The sequence below is a fragment of the Harmonia axyridis genome, chromosome 6 (assembly GCF_914767665.1).
Source record: "Harmonia axyridis chromosome 6, icHarAxyr1.1, whole genome shotgun sequence".
Taxonomy (NCBI): domain Eukaryota; kingdom Metazoa; phylum Arthropoda; class Insecta; order Coleoptera; family Coccinellidae; genus Harmonia; species Harmonia axyridis.
The window spans coordinates 9,374,247-9,396,134 of record NC_059506.1 but is presented as its reverse complement, the minus strand read 5'-3'; the positions used below and the strand labels follow the sequence as shown (position 1 = coordinate 9,396,134).

The 21,888-nt window shown below is 32.3% G+C and overlaps 1 protein-coding gene across 3 annotated transcripts in view; it reads left to right on the top strand.

The window, feature by feature from the left end:
* LOC123682869 overlaps window positions 1-21,888 on the top strand; it is a 149,405-nt gene that overhangs the window by 61,461 nt on the left and 66,056 nt on the right. Inside the window, exon 1 of one of the 3 annotated variants that reach the window (XM_045621674.1) lies at window positions 7,001-7,255. The exons of the other annotated variants lie outside the window; for them this stretch is intronic. The gene's annotated coding sequence lies outside the window, so the exon portion shown is untranslated. Of the gene's footprint in view, window positions 1-7,000; window positions 7,256-21,888 lie in introns of those variants that run through there. 3 annotated transcript variants of the gene reach the window in all.

Below are 21,888 nucleotides of genomic sequence, written 5' to 3'. Positions count from 1 at the left end.
GTTTGTATTTTGATGCTTTTTGTTCTTTCTTCATATAAGTGGATAATTTATGTTCCAAACTGAAACAGTGTAGATACTAAATTTTAGGGCCGAGATTAAAGGTGACGTATTCAGGATAGGATAACAAAATAGAAATAAACTGAAAAAAATCTGTATTGACAGGAGTAGAAATACCGCAACAGGATATAGATTTCCTCAGTTTTTTTTTTAATGTCTATTGTTCAAAGATATAAACTCAGAAATTCCTATTATTTTTCTGATACATATTATGACATAGACTGTTCATCTTGACGTCGACTTCTAGGACTCTGTATTCCCTATCCTACCTCTGGGGAGTACTATAAATAGTAGTAGTACTATAATGCAAAGTATCCGGAGTCCCAAATTCGTTGTCTAGTGAAGGGATAGTTTGAGCTAGGAACAAATGAATGGCACATTTTCGTCTCATGGTCATTCCTTCAAATGTTTGGTTGGAATATCCAATTCAATATAGACTTATTCTTAATTATAACCATTCAAAGATTCAAAATGAAAGTATACTGCTTAGTAATCACCAATTTGTGTTGTTCTAGTTTATTACTTTGGCTCTCGACAAAAAAAATTCTAAGTACGAATATTATTGATGGTAGAATGAAAAATCGTTTTTACAAACAATTTTATCAGTTTTTACAAACAATTTTATCGTTTGAATAGAACCAGTTATGTCTATTACATATCATTCTTCAATTTTGTATTACTTTCAATTAGTTTAGTTCAAGTCACTTATCAATTTGATAATAGTGAAATCTTTCAAAAAATTGTTTCCAGATAATACAGGCAATTAAAAAAGAGAGTCTATGAAGAATTGTATTCATTAAGTTTTTATTGCTTTTCAAAATACATTATTACAATAAATGATTTAAAAAAATGGCCTGACTTTAGCCTATCATCGCATGAGGAAAAACATCTTCGCAGTCGGATTTCTCACTCTCCACTAAGGAGGATATTCACTCATCCAATCATTTAATATCCAGGATATTGAAAAATATCAGGATTGAGCTCTTCCTATTCTTAGTTCTAAACTCCTCCAAATCTTGAAATTTATGGATCTTCTTCTCCTTATCTCTCCAAGGATCAGTTATGATACATTCATTTTTCCTGAAAAATACATATTATAACGTTATAAGTTGTTGTTTCCATATGTTAAAAGTAATTTTCAACTAAATAACAATTCAAGATGAGTACCCATTTTCAGCCCTTCAGTGAATGAGCTTCTCTAAAGATGAATTTCTAAACCACGGCACAGAATATGTTCCTCATTTAGTATGGCAATTTAAAAAACTGAAAATTTCAAACTATTTGAGCTTTAAATTTAGTTTTTCTTGAATTCAGACTCACATTATTATTGTTTAAATCTCACCTAGTATCACAAGTATTTATGGACTTGTCTGTACCATACCAACTGTTGTGTTTTTAAGATCAATAATATCATGTCTTATTTCCATATTATGTCTTATTATAATAATAATAATAATAAACTTTATTTAGCTCTCGGCTATTGAAAACAATACAAATATAATCCACTAATTTAATTAAATTCTGCATAAATATAACTCATTAAACATTTTTTGAATTCTCTATAATTATTACAATATTTGATCTTTTCAGGTAATTTATTGATGATAACTAATCCCCTGCTAGATGTGGATTTTTTCATTAATATAGTATTAACTCTTTCTATGTAAAAATCATCTCGACGTCGTGTATTATAATTATGTATCTCATTAGCAAATTTTAGGTTTTCACTCAAATATTCAGGTATTATTTCAACATCAACATATCCAGAAACATATATCATAGTATCATCCGTAAACAAAGTTATCTTACAATTCCATACATATTTCACTACATCATTTATATACAATAGAAATAAAATTGTTCCCAAATTTGTACCCTGAGGTACCCCAAATTCATTGTTCCCAATTGATGACACAAAATTTCCGAATTTTACTTTTTGCGTCCTTCCTGTCCAATATGACTCAAACCACTGAAAAACTTTTCCAGATAACCCTAGTTTTTTTTTATTTTAAGTAGGTAACAGTAATTTCCTATCCATTGTCTCAAATGCTCTTTGAAAGTCCAAAAACACTACCAATATCATCTTACCGCTGTCAATATCCCCCATCCACTTGTCACAACTATTCAATAATGTAGTTTCACAAGAATGAGCCACTCGAAAATCGATAGGTTTGTAGTGAGAATTTTATTTCGATCACAATATTCTTCGAGTTGTTGTTTCACCGCAATTTCAAGCACCTTCTCTAACACTGGCACCGTATTTATTCCCCGAAATTCTTCACAAACAAACGTCCCATTGACCTTTTGTATTGGTATCACCGTCGATGTTTTCCACTTCTCCGGAAAAATTCCACTTTCCAATGACGTATTGACGACATCCAGCAACCTATTTCCCACTGCTTGAAACACATCCCTAGCAACCATTGTATTTATATCTTGTCCTGATGTGTTTTTGAGAGACATCATAATGTGTTCCAACTCTTTCATACCGAGCAATTTGAAATTTGTAAAGTTTTCATATTTTTCAATATTAGATAGATATCTGTCATAATTGTTATACTTCTTGATATTCATTACTATATTTTTTATACTATCGATAAAGAAATCATTGAATTTATCTGCTATTTCGGATTCATTTTCAATTAGTTGATTTTTTAATTTAATTCTATGTAAACATTCTTTCTCTTCACCAGGTAATAAGTGTTTGAGCTTCTTCCATATATTCCAACTGTTCTCTGTATGTATAACCCCAACATAATATCTCCTTTCAGCTTCTCGTATTTTGTAGGTGGTGAAATTTCTGAGTTGCTTATATTCTTGCCATATTTGATCCGACCCTGTCAAAACTGCTTGTTGATATTTTGTATCTCTTTCCCTCATTAGTTTTAATAGTTTTCCATTCAGCCATTTGGAAACAATACTTAATTCAGCAATCAGCTTGTATTCCAACCATAGGACCATTATTGTATCATTTGGTATCATGTCTCTTTCAGATTTTCCAGCTGCTGTCCACTTCAGAGCTGTATGTTATTATGCTCCTTACTATTGAGTAAATTATTTTCTTATTATTCATATTTATGTTTTTAATCGATAATATCCTATTTAACATTGAGATTATTGGTTTTCTTTGGATGTTTCTCTAAGATATTACTTCGTCCGGTGTTCCATTCTTGGAAATTCCCTTTCCCAGGTTTCTAATTTCTAGTATTTCTAATATTAGTATTCAATCTGGGGGGGGGGGGGAAATCTTCCATGGTAGCAGCAGAGGATTTTGATATTATAAACAGTTGTACCGTCTCTGGTTGTTACGACTATGGTTGCCCCATCTCTTGCTGTTTTGTCTCTGGCTGGTCCTGTTCAATTTTTTTTGCAATAATCGTTCATATGAATGAATAAAATAAGGGACAGAAAATAAATAGATATTTCACATCCATAAAAAATAAAATATCAATGTACCTTCAATATTATCTTCAAGACATTTATCTCCATAATTCTCTCTAATCTCAGGCATATAATTAGAGAAACTGAAAACTGAAGGAATAATATCTTTTTTCAGAGTTTTTTGTATTGAATAAAGTTATCATGTTGATGAAAACGGTTGCTGCATATTTTCGACGAGGAAAAAGGGTTGAAATCAATTCTTCCACAGCTTTCATCCACTGTTCCATTAATTTGTCATCCTTTGGAAAACTGTGAACTAATATTTCCTTCACGTGTGAATGTCAGAGGGTATTAAAAGATATAAATACTTACGAATGAAATTTCAACTTTTGGCTTATTTCTAATATCGCTGTACAATTGAAGGCTGCACAAGTGTGAGGCATTTCATTTCAAAATTAGTTCTTTTGGTGCTTTGAATTTCGCAATAGCAGATGGATTCTAGAAAAACATGAGCTTTTGATTAATTTTCAGGATGAAATCGGACTTTCAATAAGTTTCATGAACTATTGAAATTCGATGAAGATTTCACGGAATACTTACCGCTAATTCCTTTAATTAGAATGTTCAACACTTTTACAAATCGAAGCAATCAGATTTACTATGTGTTCAATTCAGAAAGAGAGAAAAATTAGCGATTTTCTGCATGTGAGTTCAATGTTTTGATCATATGATTTTGACGTTGACCCATCTAGCTCCATCTCTCTCTTTCATATGCGGCATGCCAGAATTTCTCTATAAGTGCCTGTCCATTTGATATTAGGTCTATGATAAGCCCAGATTTATGCGCCTCAGTCAGTAAAAAAATAAGTTATTATTCCCGCTGTGCCTATCTGAAGAGATGGGGGTGCCGCGGTTACTAGCATGGCGTTCTATCAGAAATTTAAAAAGTAAAGAAAGCTCAAATTTTTGGAATTACTATTTTTTTCATGCGGTAGGCCGCGATTTGAGAGTTTAGAATTGAATTTAACTGGCTGGGAGGGGTTTACTCTCGAGAGCACTAATTCAAAAGATAATATTTTCAAATTTGACAATGATTCGATAATTCATTTCGGTGATTTGAAATTAGTTTAGATCGTTTTATATTCAAAATCAAAAATTTCAGATTGATGTTTGCCTCTTGTGTTTGTGTTTGTTTTTATTTTGGTGCTGTGTATTTGCTGGTTGGAACAGTTGAATAAGCCGAGACTAAATTTGAGAATATGTGTCAACGATACATCGCACCACAACATATGTAGTTCCGATTCAGTTCCTTTGTTTTTAATCTATTGACTGACATACGTCGAAACCGTTTGTTCTTAACTTTGGCTAACTATTTTAAATATATACTTTATTAATTGTATGATGAGGTATGAAATCCAATGTTTAATGTTTCTATTTATGATTAATAAATGCTTTATTTTCAGCCTTGAAAAAGGAACAAGAAGTTCCGAAACGTTGGCAAAATCATAGTTGATTATTTATTATTTCTGTCCAAATTCCTGCGATAAATTGCACAATCAATTATTTTATTGAGACCTGGCCTCAATTGCTTCATACAACGAGCAGTAACTGCCACGCAATCTGAAAATTTAATGAAAAACCTGGTGTTTCATGAGAAAAAAAACATATTTGGTCATTTATGTGTGTTGAAGTGGACAAGATGTGATAGATTTCATTTTTGGTTGTTTTTTTTTACACCTTTTTGAAGGAATATGGCGTTGGCGCTATCACATAGAAATGAAAACTGTTAATTGCTCAACTTGTTCATCACGTATATAGGTGATTTGGTGACATACGAGCTCCAGCCCAGGTCATCAGGTCACTGTACTTGTATATAGAATTTATTGTTATTATGTATATATTATCAGGATGAATAAAATTTATCCGACTTTTGCCTATACGCGTAGGATTTCTCCTCGCCGTCGGCTTCTCACTCCTCGCTAAGAGGAACATTCACTCAATCACAGATATTTAAAATATCAGAAGGGTAGAGCTCGGTCGTGTCCGGTCCTTGTGGTCCCCCTGGTTCTCGTCGAACTTCTGGTCCTCTTACACGTGATCCTTGGACCTGTCCTTCGCTTCCTAGGAATTTTCTCACCGTCCTTGCAGTATCTAAAAGAACAGCTTTTTGCATTATATTACATATGTACTCACTAAGTCCTAGTTGCTTGATATTTCTCTTGAGATTTTTGGGTACTATTCCTGTTGATGAGATGATAATTGGAATAGTTCTCGTTGATATCATTCCCCACTGGCGCTTTATCTGAAATTCGAGGTCCCTATATTTTGAAATTTTTTCGACCTCCTTTTGACGCAGGTTGTTGTTATTTGGTATTGCTAAGTCAATGAGTAATGCTGTCTTTTGATGTTTATCGACTAGTAATATATCTGGTCTATTGTGAGGGACTGTTTTATCAGTCAAAACTGTACGATCCCAGTACAGCTTATAGCGTTCGTTTTCCAGGATGGTTTCCGGTCGGTACTTGTAATATCGCATTTTTTCAGAATGAATTAGTTTTAATATGGTTGCCAATTCTTGGTGTAGTATTTTACCTACTGCATCGTGTCTCTCTTTATATTCATTTCCTGCAAACATTTGACATCCTCCCGTTATATGTTGTTATGTCTCATTTGTTGGACACCCATATCGACATCGATCGTCAGTAATAGTTCGATCCTTTATGATATACCTGCAGTAATTTCTAGTTGAGATCACTTGATCTTGGATGGCTAAAAGAAAACCTTCCGTTTCTGGGTACATTGCACCTGATGTGAGCCAATAGTTCGACGCTTCAATGTCGACATGATCCTGGTTCACCTCGTTGAAATGTCTTCCATGCAGGGGCTTCTCTCTCCATCTTTCCAGTTTTTCTTGGTTTGTCTGGTGGTTAAATGAAAATTGCTCCTTGTGAAGTTGTAAAGGTGTTGATACGTCTGCTTCACACAGTATTTTGTAGATGTACTTGCTTGATCTCTGAAGTATTCCCGTAGGCTTTCTATCTGCCCACTAGCAAGTTCCATGATGTCCGTTAGACCCCTGCCTCCTTAATTTCTCGGCAGTGTAGTCCTCTCAGTGCTGCTTTTCGGCTGCTTTTATTATTATTATTATTATTATTATTATTTATACCTTTTTGTATCTATGTTTTTTGTATACACTTTGTATCTCCAAACAATTTCACAATGAGCCTAATGATACTGTCCCGAAACAAAAATCGAAAATTCCAGTGTTTAACCTTTAAAAGCGCGTCGCGTCAATGATGGAACACCCCGTATTGCTGAAATAAAGAGAATACTGTATTTTGGGCAATCCCTGTTTGTATTCCACAACGATTCATTAAGTCATACTATGACAGACAAATATTAATAAATCATTCCAACAAAGAAATAATACATAATTAAGTCAAAAATTTTCTTCAAAACAATGCCTTCCATGTAAACAGGGGGCATTTAAACGTAAGTTCGTCTTCTACCACATAGCGCCAGGAGTAGCGGTCGTACCATCAGTATCCCCGGTCGAGTGATCATCCAAGTAACGTGCCAAGAAGAAAGAAGTACCGGCAGGTTGAGCAGCGGATATTTAGTCGTTTTACCTCCTTCGGCACGGCCGTTTCACAGAATCGACCGTGTGTTGTTCTGTGATACCAATTCGTAAGCGGTATCGTGTGTTGACCTTAACGTTGTGCTTTGAAGTGTTTGGCCGGAGACCGATGCGCTTATATCAGGTTTTTATCTAGATGGTACCTATGTGATCTTCTGGAGTTACTCGAGTTGGACTAAGGTACCTATTTTGGTTTGTTTTGATGCGAATGTGGTGATGGATCAAGAGAGTTTTTAAGAATTACTGCAAGATGTTATGGACACGCAATTCAACCGTAACGTCGGGGAAAATTACTTTGATATTCAAATTTATTGAGTGATCCAATCAACAACTTAGTCAATCAACCATGAAACTATGGGCTAGTACTACACTTTTTGCTTTCTTGTATGTGGTAACGATTCCGAGAAAAAATTCCATCAATTCTCTAGTAATACTCAAGAAAATCGAAATCATTATCAAGATGCAGTTAGTAAGCTGTGATGAATTAATTGATTTTAAGATTTGGTACTCATAAACCAAATCTGAAGTGAAGATTGATTAAGATTTGATAAACTGATATAATCTTATGGTCCCAAAAGAGTACAAGGAACAGCCTGTATAGCGAAAATAAAGCGTATGCGGGCCCATGTTTATAGTACTTTTTTCCTATTGTTATTCATGAATCATTTTTATTTATTCCTTCAATTTAGGGACACCCTTCATATGAACTTAAAATAAGCGGGTACCATTTGGATTCTGAATACCGCAACTGAGGGATTCCGTTAATATAGTCGTTCGAAGTTTCGTTTCACTGTCAATTTCAAATTTGCTGACCCTTGATCAGGTCAGCAAATCGATCAGAATAAAATTACATAACAATTTCAAGTACCATGCAAAAGTTCATGTTGATCACATTACCAGAACCATAGAATACAAAAAAAAAAAATTACCCAATATTTTCGTGATCACGAAACCGAGGGAATTGAGATTTTGGGGTTTTTTTCACGAAATTTCAAACTCCGTTCTTACCTTGATTCTGATTACATCATCAGAGTAATATAAAATTGAAGTGAATTTTGGAGAAAAATACGAAGAATATTTTGCGTGTTCATATATAATAATCATTTCAAGCTTCGTGCAAAATCTCATGTTGAGATCTTCATCAAAACAATAGAAAACTAAAGAAGAATTACAAAAAAAATACCCGTAACAACAGATCCGACCTATTTGAGATTTTTTGCAAGTACCTAAATATGAAGTTGCAATTGACAATTGTATAAGCTTTATGCAAAATATCATCTTGATCAGAATTATAGTACCTACTTATATCTATAAAAAATATAAGAAAAGAAATACAAATTATTTTCGTGATAACATATCCAATTGGATTGAGGAAGCGTATATATGCATGCAACATTTTTTGCTGATAGCGATAATTTGAGAGCCATTAATTGCTCATTCATTCATAAGCTAATTGGGTCCTTGGAGACCACTTATACAGTTATGGTGTCTATAAGGACGCAATCAACGAGCGTTCAAAAGCTCCTGACTTCAAGTCTGTGTTTTCCTCTTTTTTTTCAAGTGCATCTGGAATCAAACGCAGGACACTCTCAACTGGATATGATCTAAAAAAGTGAAGAGCTATGATAATTTAAAAAAATTAAGATTTTGAAATGTCATACATATTATATAATAATATATGTGCAGGCTATCCTAGCTGAGTTTCACTTAGATTTAGAATCACTGAAACTGTGAAAATTTTAATTATTTTGTCATTCCTAAGATTTTTCAAAGAAAATACTCAAATCAAAAGTAAAATAATATGAATTTGAATAAAAATAAAACTGAATTCCACTTATTCGAATTCATAGACCTTAATTTTATTCAGTTCGATCCATAATGAACGGAAAAAATTGAAGAATTGAAAAAACTCTAAAAAACTGAAAACTGTTTATTTGATTCCCTCCAAACCCTATATCTTGATTCAATTCTAAATTATATCATTCAAAATCAATATGTGTATGAAGCGGCCTTCGGGAATCAAAATCAGAGAAATATTTAAATAATGTTTTCGCATATTCTGAAACATATTGAAATATCCCTCAGAAATTGATTCTGTAGGTAATTATTTTTTATGATGTATAATAGCATTAGCAATAGCAATAATGTTGATATAGCATTCGTTAAAATGAGGACTCATATCGACACGGGCTGATATGGAGAGAATTCTCTTAATAATTTTTTTATCTTGAGGTGAGTTGCAACTTGACCTTAAAAATATCCATATCAGTCTAAATTTTCGACAAGGGTGCGCAGGATATTCAGTTTGCCATAACTATTTCGTTAAATAAATTTGGTTGGACCAACATAACGTACCTACTGGCCATTCTTCAACGTTTTATGCCTTAACTGTATCACTACGCTACCGTATTATTATATTTCCTATTGAATTAAATTGAAGGTAGAGTACCATACATAACAATCAAATGAATTGCCTACATTTTCTTTCATTCTTTTTCGTGAAATTGTGTAATAAAATGAAGCAATAATTCATCAAGTGTTGAATAGATAATTATGTTAATTCAGATTTTAATTATTATCATCTGGAGAAAAATTGTTTAAAACTGTTTTACACAGTTTGACAGTTGACAGTTGATATTAGCACATTTCATTATTTCAATAGTGCAATCGATGATTGATGTCAGATGGCTACTCTACACTTCAACAAACGCTGATCACGATAAATATTTTAACATTCTTCAAAAAATTAGAATATTTCAGTTATTTCTTACACCACATCAAATATATCACGATAAAGCTGTAACAAGTCAAAACACTGATGGGTTTCTATAAATTTTGATAAACCCATTAGCTTTACCATTTATAGAGTTTATTATTAAAGAACATAATATCAACTCAGTTATTCTGTAGAAGTTAATTTACTTGCTTTGAAGTGGGTATATGCTGAAAATTCACTATTATGAATTTGATTATGCTTTATGATTATTAAATAAAAAATGGACGAAAAGAATATTCACATCATTTTCAGTTGGTTAACTGTATGGGAATGTAGATATGAATTCAGTGAATTAAGAAAAACGTTATAGTAATGGATTGACACAATAGTCCTTATATATATTTTATTCATTGTTATTATGTATAATGTAATTTATTGAATTCTGTCAGAAAAACAAAAATAATTATGACGCTTATTACCTATACAGAATAAAGACTCATAGAGATTTAAAAGATCCATTTCAAAAGCTCCCTACCCTTCTGTATTTTTACTGAACATCTTTATTTAAAAAAAAAAAATGTGCTGGCATACTTTTTTTTGAACAAACAATTTTAACTATCAATTTTCCAGAGATTCATTTTTAATTAACAGTAGATTCACGTTAAATGTTCTATGTTTATTTATTGTTTTCCGAGCGTAGTCAACATTCCCTGTTTTCAGGAATAGAAGGATTTATTAAACGATTAATTAAATGAGATAAAACGAATGAATCGCAGGATGTGATTAGCAGTTTGTTAAATCTCAATTTACAGTAGGTGATAATTTGATGAATCGGATCTTAATTCTTCATTGAAGCACCAAGTGCATATTTATTATGAGAAGGATTCATATCTTCTTCAGACATTTACCCAATATAATTATTCATAACTGAAGAAAAATACAAAAATGCAATAACTATTGAACACCTTATTTCAATTCATATATCGGGTGTTTTTTTCGAGGTATATAACTTTAAGTTGGCATTACTGTTCAAGATAGCGACCGATTTAACAGCTGTCAAGTGATTTATTCTCAGTTCGGTTTGGCAATTCATCATGAATAGACTCAGGCCTGAACAACGCTTGCAAATAGTGCAATTTTTCTTCGGAAATAATGGTTCTGTGCAGAATACGTATCGCGCACTACATCCATTTTATCGTCGACAAAATCGTCCATCGCAACAGTTAATTCGATTAACTATGAAACGTTTTCGCACCACGTTTACTCTTATTGATAACTCGCATCCCCAGAGATGCCGCACGGTGCGGTGAATACAGAAGAAGCTATTGCTGCTGTAGAGCGTAGCATTGAGGAAGACCCGAATGAGTCTATCCGCCATCGAGCACAGGAATTGGATCTGTGTCCATCCACTTTATGGAAGATTTTGCGGAAGGATCTTGGTTTGCGTGCTCACAAAATCCAACTCGTGCAAGAATTGAAGCCAAACGATCATCAAGTAAGGCGTAGATTCGTCGAATGGGCCCAAAATGAGATTGCCGTTGTTCCCGATTTTCATAAGCGAATTTCGTTTAGCGATGAAGCGCACTTCTGGTTGAATGGCTACGTCATTTGGAGTGAAGCTTATCCTCAAGTGTATGTCGAAACACCGCTACATCCAGAAAAACTGACCGTTTGGTGCGCTTTATGGGCTGGTGAAACAATTGGTCCATACTTCTTCAAAAACGATGATGGCCAGAACGTTACAGTCAATGGTGATCGGTATATAGTATATACTTACCTTTTCTTTTCTTTCCTGAATTGAACAATCATGATGTCCAGGAGCTGTGGTTTCAACAAGACGGCGCAACATGACACACAGCTCGTGCCACAATCGGTTTATTGAAAGACACGTTTGGTGACCGCCTAATTTCACGTTCTGAACCTGTGAATTGACCTCCAAGATCTTGTGATTCAACACCGCTAGACTACTTTCTGTGGGGCTATGTAAAGTCATTGGTCTATGCGGATAAGCCACAAATCCTTGACCATTTGGAAGACAACATTCGCCGTGTTATTGCCGATATACGGCCATAAATCTTGGAAAAAGTCATCGAAAATTGGACGTCCAGATTGGACTACATCCGAGCCAGCCGTGGCGGTCATATGCCAAAGATCATATTCAAAATGTAATGCCACAAGATTATCTTGCGGATAAATAAAATTCATGTCAATAGAATAATCCATCGTTGTTTTATTACAATTTGAAGTTCTATAGCTCTAAAAAAAACACCCTTTATTCTCAGTGAATAATTTATGATAGCATTAGGTATTAATTCTTATACATATGGAAATAATGTTATTGTGTTAGTAATTTTCGTCATATTTCAAACATTGACTCGTGATTTAATTCAACTATGCAATAAATAAACCTTATAATAAGTGTTTATATTCCTGAATCAGTCGAAACTTTTAAACTCATGACGCCGAAGATTGGGTAAGAAATTTTCAGCATATCTAATTAACATCGCGAAGTTGCTGTTTTTATATATGACAAAATCATTGTTTTTTAAAGAAATTGAAATGCCTAATGCACTTTATAATTATACAGAGTATTCCTGAATTGGAGGTACCTACAAAGGAAAATAAGAGATTCTGTGGATAATTTTAAGAATGGTCCTATAAACATGGGCATGCAACGCTTTGTTCTCCAGATACAAGATTGATTGAACCACTTCATTGAATCTTTATTAATCTTTGCTACAGATTGGGTAAATAAGTACTAAAATTTATGAGTGATTTATTTATCACAGAGAAGGAAGGAGCTATGAGAAAAAAAATCTTGAAAATAAATTGTTTGCGGGGTTTTTTCAGAATGATCCTCGGAATCTCTCATTTTTATTTGTACCTCCAATTTATAATCACCCTGTATAGTCTCAACTCTTCCTTTCAAACTCTGACATTAATGTAATTCTTGACAATATTGAAGATGGAGTTCTAAAAAATCAAGATTCTGTTGGCGAACTTGCAAAGAGGCGGATTATTTATAATGCCATCAGAAAATATGTTATCAATCTCGCCAATCTCGACAAAACCTCAACAATATCTGTCTTAATGGAGTTGTCACCAAAAAGTAAGAAACCATTGTAAATTGTCTCACGTTTACATTTCGCTTCGGTTGAATTATGTGTTTTTATTCACGTTCCAGTTGCTGGTTTGCAAATTACTCACAGTTGAATCGAGATTATGAGAATTTTATCTGCTGAGTGCCGAACGGTTACCAATTCAAATGATACAGAATTCGGATGAAATATCAACAAACACTTAAACTGACATTTTTACATATATAAAGCTCCATTGAGAATTTATTAAAGGAAGCCCTCAAATCAAATAAGATACAAATTATCAAGAAGAAGAATTATCGTTGATCAATTGTTATTATGATTCAATCATTTTATGCTTTTGTTATACCGAGTGATTTTTTCAATCAAGTGTCTAGAAAAGGAAACATCTTACGGAAAATGTAGTTGGGTTTGAGGGGGGAATTCCTCTCATTCCAAAACCTCTTCCACTTAATTCCCCTTGGTGGCGGTCACTTTAGAGTTTAAAAGTGGAACCTGTATTTCTTTATTTCAGATTTGTATTCTACGGCAAAAATACGAAAAAAAAATTTTCACGAATCATCACAGATGGATCTGTAATCGAGTTTGATACATATCTATTTGTCATGATTGGTTTTCCGTATTTTTGCCGTAGAATACAAATCTGAAATAAAAAAATGTTTCACAAATCGTCACAGAAAGCTGTGACGATTTCTCTCGAAAATCTTCTTCATTTTTTGCGGTATAATACGAATCTATAATTATAACCAGAGGTTCTCATTCGAAATTGAACCCCGCACCTCCCACAAACAAGGTGGAATTAAATGTAAGATCTTTTGGGAGTGGACTTCCCCCTCAAAACAATCAACCTTTTATTCGAAACATTTTTCCGTAAGATATTTCCTTTTCAAAGTGTTTGACTGATGCAACTTAAAAATCACCCGGTAGAGTTGAAATCAATTTCATGAAAATTTCGAGAAGATCGAAAATAATTAATGGAATCATTGAAGTTTCATTCCTTATTTTCTTTTATTAGGTAATTGATGATTGTAGTCCAACTCTTCATTGTCATTATATGATTGATTTATAAGTGATTATTTTCATTTCATATAATAATAATTACAAGAAAAAAAACAATACAGTTTTAGTGAGAAATAATATTTGATATATAGAGTTGGATAAACAATGAAATTATATCAGTTCGATCATTTTGATTAATTATCTTATTATTCCTTTCCTTTTAAGCCGTTCCATGTTAACTATCTGATGGAATACCAATTATATACCAACATCTTTTTAATTCTTTCAATAGTACCTATTTATGGAAGCCCAGGATGGATCACTAAAGAAGTTATTATCTACTGACATTCCATCTCCACAGTTTTCGATTATTGTTTCATTATACATATAAAACATATTCAGTGAATAAGTATTGAATATAGAGGTATACACGCTATGAATGTCGTTAAACCTCATTTGTGTATATTTTATTTTATTTGCCATTTTTCAGCTTTAGCAATGTAGCAAAGACGCTAATATTATGCTTTCGAACTTTAAACATTAGACATTGGTGGTTCTTTATTTGATTTTTATATCATTTTAATGCAGTTCTCGAACATGAGATGTAGAAATGGTAGAGAATCTCGAACTCAAGTAAAATCTGATTATATAAATAATAATTTTAAATAAAATCAACAAGTCATTAGTGCCAATCAACGTTATTATGCAGATGTAGCTATATAATATGTCTGAAAGAATTTCATTGTCTAACTTAACGCAGAATCTTCGATTTGATTCGAATTCATTTTAGAAATCAAATCTAATTTATATAAATCTAGCTACCTAGTGGTAGTCTAAGAAGATAATTTTCGCCATCGAGGTTTTCATTCATGCAGATCGTGACAAATGGACCAAGTATGTTAAACGGATATCTGGAACGGAAACAACAATTCGTTTCCATTCTGTCATTCTTGATCATAATTACGCTGCGCTGAAAATAACTAAAAGGGAAATTTCTCTGCAATTCTCATTCTTGACGAAAAATACTGCGTTTCTCTTGATGAACTTGTTTTCTAACGTTGTTTAACCAGTGGAAAAATAAAAACGAATGAAAATGATTTCTAGAATAATGTCCAGATCTCATACCTATACTGAATTCCTCATTTGTAATGTATATGTTTCGCTGAAGTTAACTGAATTACGGTTTATATTTTTCATTGAAATTTTGTTGTACATGCAAAATCTGTTTAGTGCGGTTTTTGGGCTGGTGCATGGTGTGATCGCATCATATACAATAGCACACAATGATTTTCGGACTGTCAAAGAGAGAGAGAGAAATGCTGTGAAATATGAAAATATAATGGCGAAAGATACGAATTGGCTTTTGGAATAACGCGTTTTATTTTTTTAAATACAAATATGCAGTTAATCGGATGTGAAGAGTATTGAAATAACTAAATGGATATATATTTAGGAAATATATATGATATCTAAAATTTCTTCCAAAAAATGCCGAATTTCATTGAGAGCTATATTATTACTATTTTGGAGTTTTCAGAAAGTTCAGTACATGAACAATATTTTATATAATTGAATTTATTTTCAATATCATGTTGTGATGAATAATAATTAATAATACCTACCTAATACATGAAACTTAAGATGTTATAATTGTTGTCTGTTGGAAAAATCTCACAAATATTTTCGAAAAATATAGTGAATAAAATAGTGAGTTTTACTGGAGATGAAAGCATGTGCTTTTTCTATCGAGGGAGTACGGATTTTCCTCATTTCAGCTTTACGCTCCAAAAGTACCTATACATTTTCCTTTATTTTGGCTGTGTGAAAAAGTGCTTTAAATTTTATACAATGGTTCATTATTTTCCCTTCTTCACAAAATATTCCAGCACATATGGAAAAAAAGATATAATAAGTATAAATATAAAAAAATTGTCATAAATAGATTCAAATCTGGGCTTGTAGTCTTTTCGAAACTAGAATCTTTCGTCTTCATTACCATCATCGATTTCTATCTCATCGCTTCAATTTTCGGAAACCAGTTGAAATATTCAAGTAAATAAACTATAAATCCCTTCATGCACTGACAAAAGTAGTGCTATTTAGATGATATTCTATAACCAAGGAAAGAAGAATATCTAATTGTCGAAATTTGTTTCTCCAACTATTCATGTTGTTCAGCTTCCGATAAAGAATTTAAATTTTGTTTCCATAACTTTTCGCTTCGAGAACCCAAAAATCATATTCTCGAGTTAGAAAATCAGAGCGGTATAGAAATTGGCTCCTCTACAAGAAGCGAATCGTTAACTCTGAAGTTTCGTATCGTAGTTAGGAAACACCCAGTATACATAAATGAATATATTGCCAGAATTTTTCTGAGAAAATTTCCTTTCATCAAATTCCAACAGACATATGTCATTTACACCTGAGGGTATTAAAAATTATACCATTGACATATGTTTTGGAAATTTAATTCGCAGACATCTGGAATTGACATCCAATTAGTTGATGCAGAACATGATCTTCGATAGTTTTTCTAGTTAATTCTTTGCAAAATTATAGTTACATCTTGATGGCGTTGTTAATTAATTTTTTATACAAACATGGTCATTTCTAGAAAAGAGAACGAATTCAAGTGATCATTATGAATGTACTGATAAAACAACTTGAATTGAATATAGGTAGGTTTGTGTGATGAATTATTATATTGAAATGAAAAATTCGATGGAAAAATTCAAATTTAATAAAGAACTTAAAGAAGAGCTTTAAGCGAATTTCTACCCGATATTGTATTCTTTTATCCTCTTAAAAATTGTAAATTACACATTATTGTGTGTTTCTCTGATTTGGAGCATATATATCACGTGAGCAAGTATTTTTTGCAAAACGCAATTAAATAAATTTTGCGAATAAGATTTTCATATTTGTTTCATTGTGTAGGTATCTATTACTGTTTATATTCTGCATAGTTTTGAATATTTCGATTCCTTGAGTTCTATTTGATGCTCACCACCATATTCATATTTGGACAATTTTCAATATTTCATTTAACGAATAACGAAACCTGAAAGTATATAGCTGAGAGAAGCCTTATTAGGATAATTCAACCAGAAGTATTCTTCGTCTGTAGATTGATATGTATAGGGTTTCCCAAATTCGTTTTCCAGTGAAGGGATCTCAGAATTCCTGAAAAGAAAACAATGAATAGCACATTTTCGGGCTCGAAGTTTGAAAGAATTATTTTGGTGAAAACCGCAACCTTATAAGTTCAACTGTTTTCAAGTTATAAGAGAAATTTGAAAAATGGCGTGAAATGAAAAATTTTCATAACTTCTTTGTTTGGTACTGGTGCTATCAACATGAAATAAAAAAATTCTAGAGGTTCTTTTATCAGTAGAATCCATAAGTGTAGAAATTTTTTTTATTGCAATTAGTTTTTAAGTTATAATACAAACTTTTGTTTTTTTGAATGCAAACGACATAAATTTTTATAACGAATAAAATCGTTTTTTTTTCTCTTTTTACCTACTTTTTTCCACCAGAACAAACATAATTGTTGCAGAGAGTACAGTTCAGGTATAGCTACTTAATCAATAATTTTGCAATAAATTAGTACTTTTGAATTATTGTCATATTATATACAGATTCATCAATCTCATTTCTAGATCATCAACCTGAATATAGTTCATTTATTAGGTATTTATAACAACTATAATCGGTTCGATTTATCAAAGTCTTCGATTATTGTTTCTATAGTCTAGTGACCCACAAGGAAACAGTTAAACTTCAGGAGATCGTTGTTCATTACAAATGGAAGAATCTGAGATTACAATTTACATTTATGTATTCGATATTTTCTCAGTTGAAATTGCCTAATGAATACATATGCAAAGCAGCAGTTCGTTTTAGTCTGCAATCTGCATATCTCTAGAAATTATTTTATGCAATACAAAAAAAATTTGAAATAAAACTCTTCCTTGAGCTCAAACTAAGAAGCCTTATTATAGTTAATTTTTTCCAAAAATGAATCTGTATTCGTCAAAATTCACAGGTCATAATTTGGAAAGTATAGAATTCAAGAATTTATTGAAATTTTTTTTGCATAAATCGGTTTTATATTGTGTTTCGTTCTTTGTGGGTATTTTATGTTCGATTGTTCTGGATGTTTGATGATACTATTATCACCAATAAACAGATTATGTATCAATTAGTAGAAACATCTTTCAATACTAATACTAATTATCATAAAATTTTAATTATTCATTGCCTAGATTATACTGAATCTGATATTTCCCAATGCAAATTTCTAGCCTTATATTTAAGAATTGTGAATCATGAGTTGAAAATTATGTTCGTATTTTGAAATGAAATCACAACAAAGCATTATATTTGAAATGCGATATTTCCACACAAAAAGGGTCGATATGTACACCCCAAAAAGGTTCTGCGTCATCGAAGAAGATACCTATGATCAATACCAGACACCCCCTTCCAGCTGAATTAATCATTTAAAAACACGTCTGGAAATGATATATTTTTCTTTAGATATCTCATTCCTGGCTACTTTATCCCGAAATTCTTATGGATTTTGAGAAGGTTAGGTAAACGGGGCAATCTCGGGTGTAAGGCAAAATATCGACATGACTGTCTTGAAAGGGTTCAACATATTTCCGGCTACATGTGTTCACACTTTTGTAGGAAAGGCGTACGTATATAGCATCATAAGGATATAACCGTCTTTATTATTCGTTATCTTTATTTATTTATCTATAAAGACGGCTTTGATAGGGATAGATGAGTGTTTCGAGAAAAATTTCAAGCTTCAGTTGGTTATCAAATAGAAAAGTAAGCGGAGCCTAATCTTCACTGTGCTGATGTTGGATCTGCAGAAGGCGTTCTATCGGCTTTCAGACCTCACGATAGAAACACCACTGAGTACATCAGGGTCACCTACTAACTATGATGAATGAACCACGATCACCTACGATCGCGTAGAAATCATAATGCTAGTTATGAAAACTCACAGGGTATTCACTACCACCAATATAATTTTGAACAGGGTCATCGATGAACTTATAGCTTGCCTCAAAATCCAATGAGGAATACAATATTTTTGAAACTGAATACTTTGATGAACTACTGAACATGGCAGAAACCAATAGTAGTATTTAATTTCTCTAATTCTGTGGTTATTCCGTTCATTCTTCCACATCTTGTAGAACAAAATCGTGCGAGAATATATCAGAAACGCACAGTTTTCATGGTTATATTTTATTATTCTATGTTGGTACTCCGAACTTTCCGCCACGGCTTTATCTGTCAATTCATCAATTTGCCTTAAAGAAATCAGTTCTGCCAACCAACATTTTTCAATGCAAAAATCACTAAAATATATTTATGGAAATATTTCATTTATTTCAATGAAAATGCAATGAATTAGAGAAAATAATGTATAATACTCGTACAGAAGGCTCATTCTACCACTCGTTCATTCCAAAACTCGCCACTTCGTGGCTCGTTTTTGAATTTTGAACTCGTGGAAGAATATCAATGCCTTCTGCACTTGTATTATAAATAACTATTCTGCCACTGTCTTTTAAGAAGCGAATTGCTGTGCACTGTACATCTGTGTATCTTTACGCAACTTACGGAGCACAAAGCTTGCTCATTGAATATTGAATCTAGCATGCACACCTTTATATTAGAGGTAGATGCATAAAGAAATAAAAAAAGAAGAAATGCCTCCTCTTGTTGCAATCGGTTTGTTTCCTTACATGACAAATTTACTGTTACCCCAAGACACATTGAGCCACTTGAATTTAAAAACTGCTCCTAGAAAGGTATAATAATTTTGATAAATTATAGCATATACAACATTTCCCTGAATAATTACGCTAAGACATTTCGATAGTTCAGTCTTTTGAATTCAAGGGTCTTGAAATATAAATAATGGCTAAAAGAAATAATTAACACGTACAATTTTCCTTATCTTTTCATACAAGTCTCGATGAAAATATATGACTATCAGAATCAAATCCATTGTAAAAATCCTTCCGGAATTGAAAACCATTAATATTATTTATAACTGATTATAATAGATCACGTCTCGACTACTCAAACCCATATAGAATAGACATATCTGTTCTCTTGATTTCATTAAAAACCATGACATTTCCATATTCATCTAAGTATTTGAAGATAATATTCTTTGGAGATCTAATCCATCAATTACATAACAAATTTGATTTATGGATATAACAAGAACAAAAAATTGATGTTTATTCACACATAGGAGACTGAATCTCAGGTTATGCAATATTTACTTTGATTTAGCCTCTTAGCGGGCCTTTGTACTTGTGCCGCCATTTAAATCACCTCCATATTTCATAATGCAATAAATGCTTCTGTACATAACATGTAAATCATTGTGACAATTATCGAATCGACGTTAGACATACATGGGAAAATAATGAGAACCGTAAATAGTCATGAATGCTGATGGAATATCAGAGAAGACAAAAATAATACCTGTTGGCTTTATTTGGAATGAGGCCATTGTATGTTATTTTGTTCCAAAACTCATTATTAAATTTTTTCTATTGAGGCTGAGACTTTTCAGTATGAAAGCTGTAAATTTAATCAATCGTGTATAATCATTCCCTATGCTTTTCTTGAATATTAGATCTGATTTTACCAAGGATAAACGAAGCTTTATGATAATTATTGAGATAAATAAGAAGGTTGTATTCCAATTTCAAATGTTTTGCTCCCGAAATGCATCCCTGACCATTCTGAAGAACTTTGGTTTCGTATTTGTCTATGTTTTCTGTATATCGTAACAGCTTTTTCAGCTTTAAACTGATTTCAATACTAACTGGTATAGGTATCCTGTTTCAATGGTCCAATATGAATTTAAGTTTTTCTATAGATATGATTTTGATGGATCACAAATTTGAACCATGCATAGGAATTCAAGCTTTGTTCATGTGAAAACTTGATATTCGAAATATTGAAAAAATTCCAAAGAAGGTTTTTCCAGTAATTTTTATGATTTATCTGATAATCGTAGCAGATAATATACATATATAAATTACCGTTTCAAATATGTCGAGAAGAGTTGGTATTTTTGAAATCGGACACCCAATATATTAATTGATTATAATTACATATATACAATTATACCATAAACACGAAATGAATTGAGGTTCTGAATAAATGAAAAATTATTACATACAAGGGGTCCCATTTTAAAAACGCAGTCGAGGAACTAAATATCTTCGAAACAAATGACATTATCCAGAAAACCGGTGACGGTATGCGTTTCGACAAATCCGCTGATAACAATGGTCTACTGATTTGTTATTGATGACATATAAATTATAAAAATCACTGAAAAAAACCTTTTAGAATTCTTCAAATATCTCAAACATAAACCAAGATATATTACACTATTTTTCAGAAATACCCTATAACCCGTTGAACGAATCAAGATATCTAAAATCTGCTTTCTGATGCTCACGTATACAGGGTGGCCACTTTTTCAATGGGATTGTATTGGTAACTTTTAAACCATTAGAGTTAGAAGGTCGGTCAAATGAAGAAAAAGTTGCATGCATAGAAGCATTATCAAGCAGTTCGAACAAATCGAGATTATCAGGGCCGGTTATTGGGATATCATAAGAAAAGTAAAATCTGTCATTTTGATTTTTCTTTTTTTCCCACTTTATTTCAAATATTATCGAAAAATATTACAGGAATTTTTTATTCGACAGTAAATTGTGTTCAATTTGACGTAATCTGATTTCGTATCCTACGTTTCGTGCTCTCTGGGCCACCCTCAACCTCATTTTTTTCAATACGGACCTGTATATTTTATGACACTTTTCGAAATAGCTTTTAACGCTGAATTCAACGATATATCATACAATGTCATTCAAAGTTGATTTTCAAGTGTTTTTGACCCTTATCCAAATTTCTTTGGGTCGGATCTTAGGATCTGTATT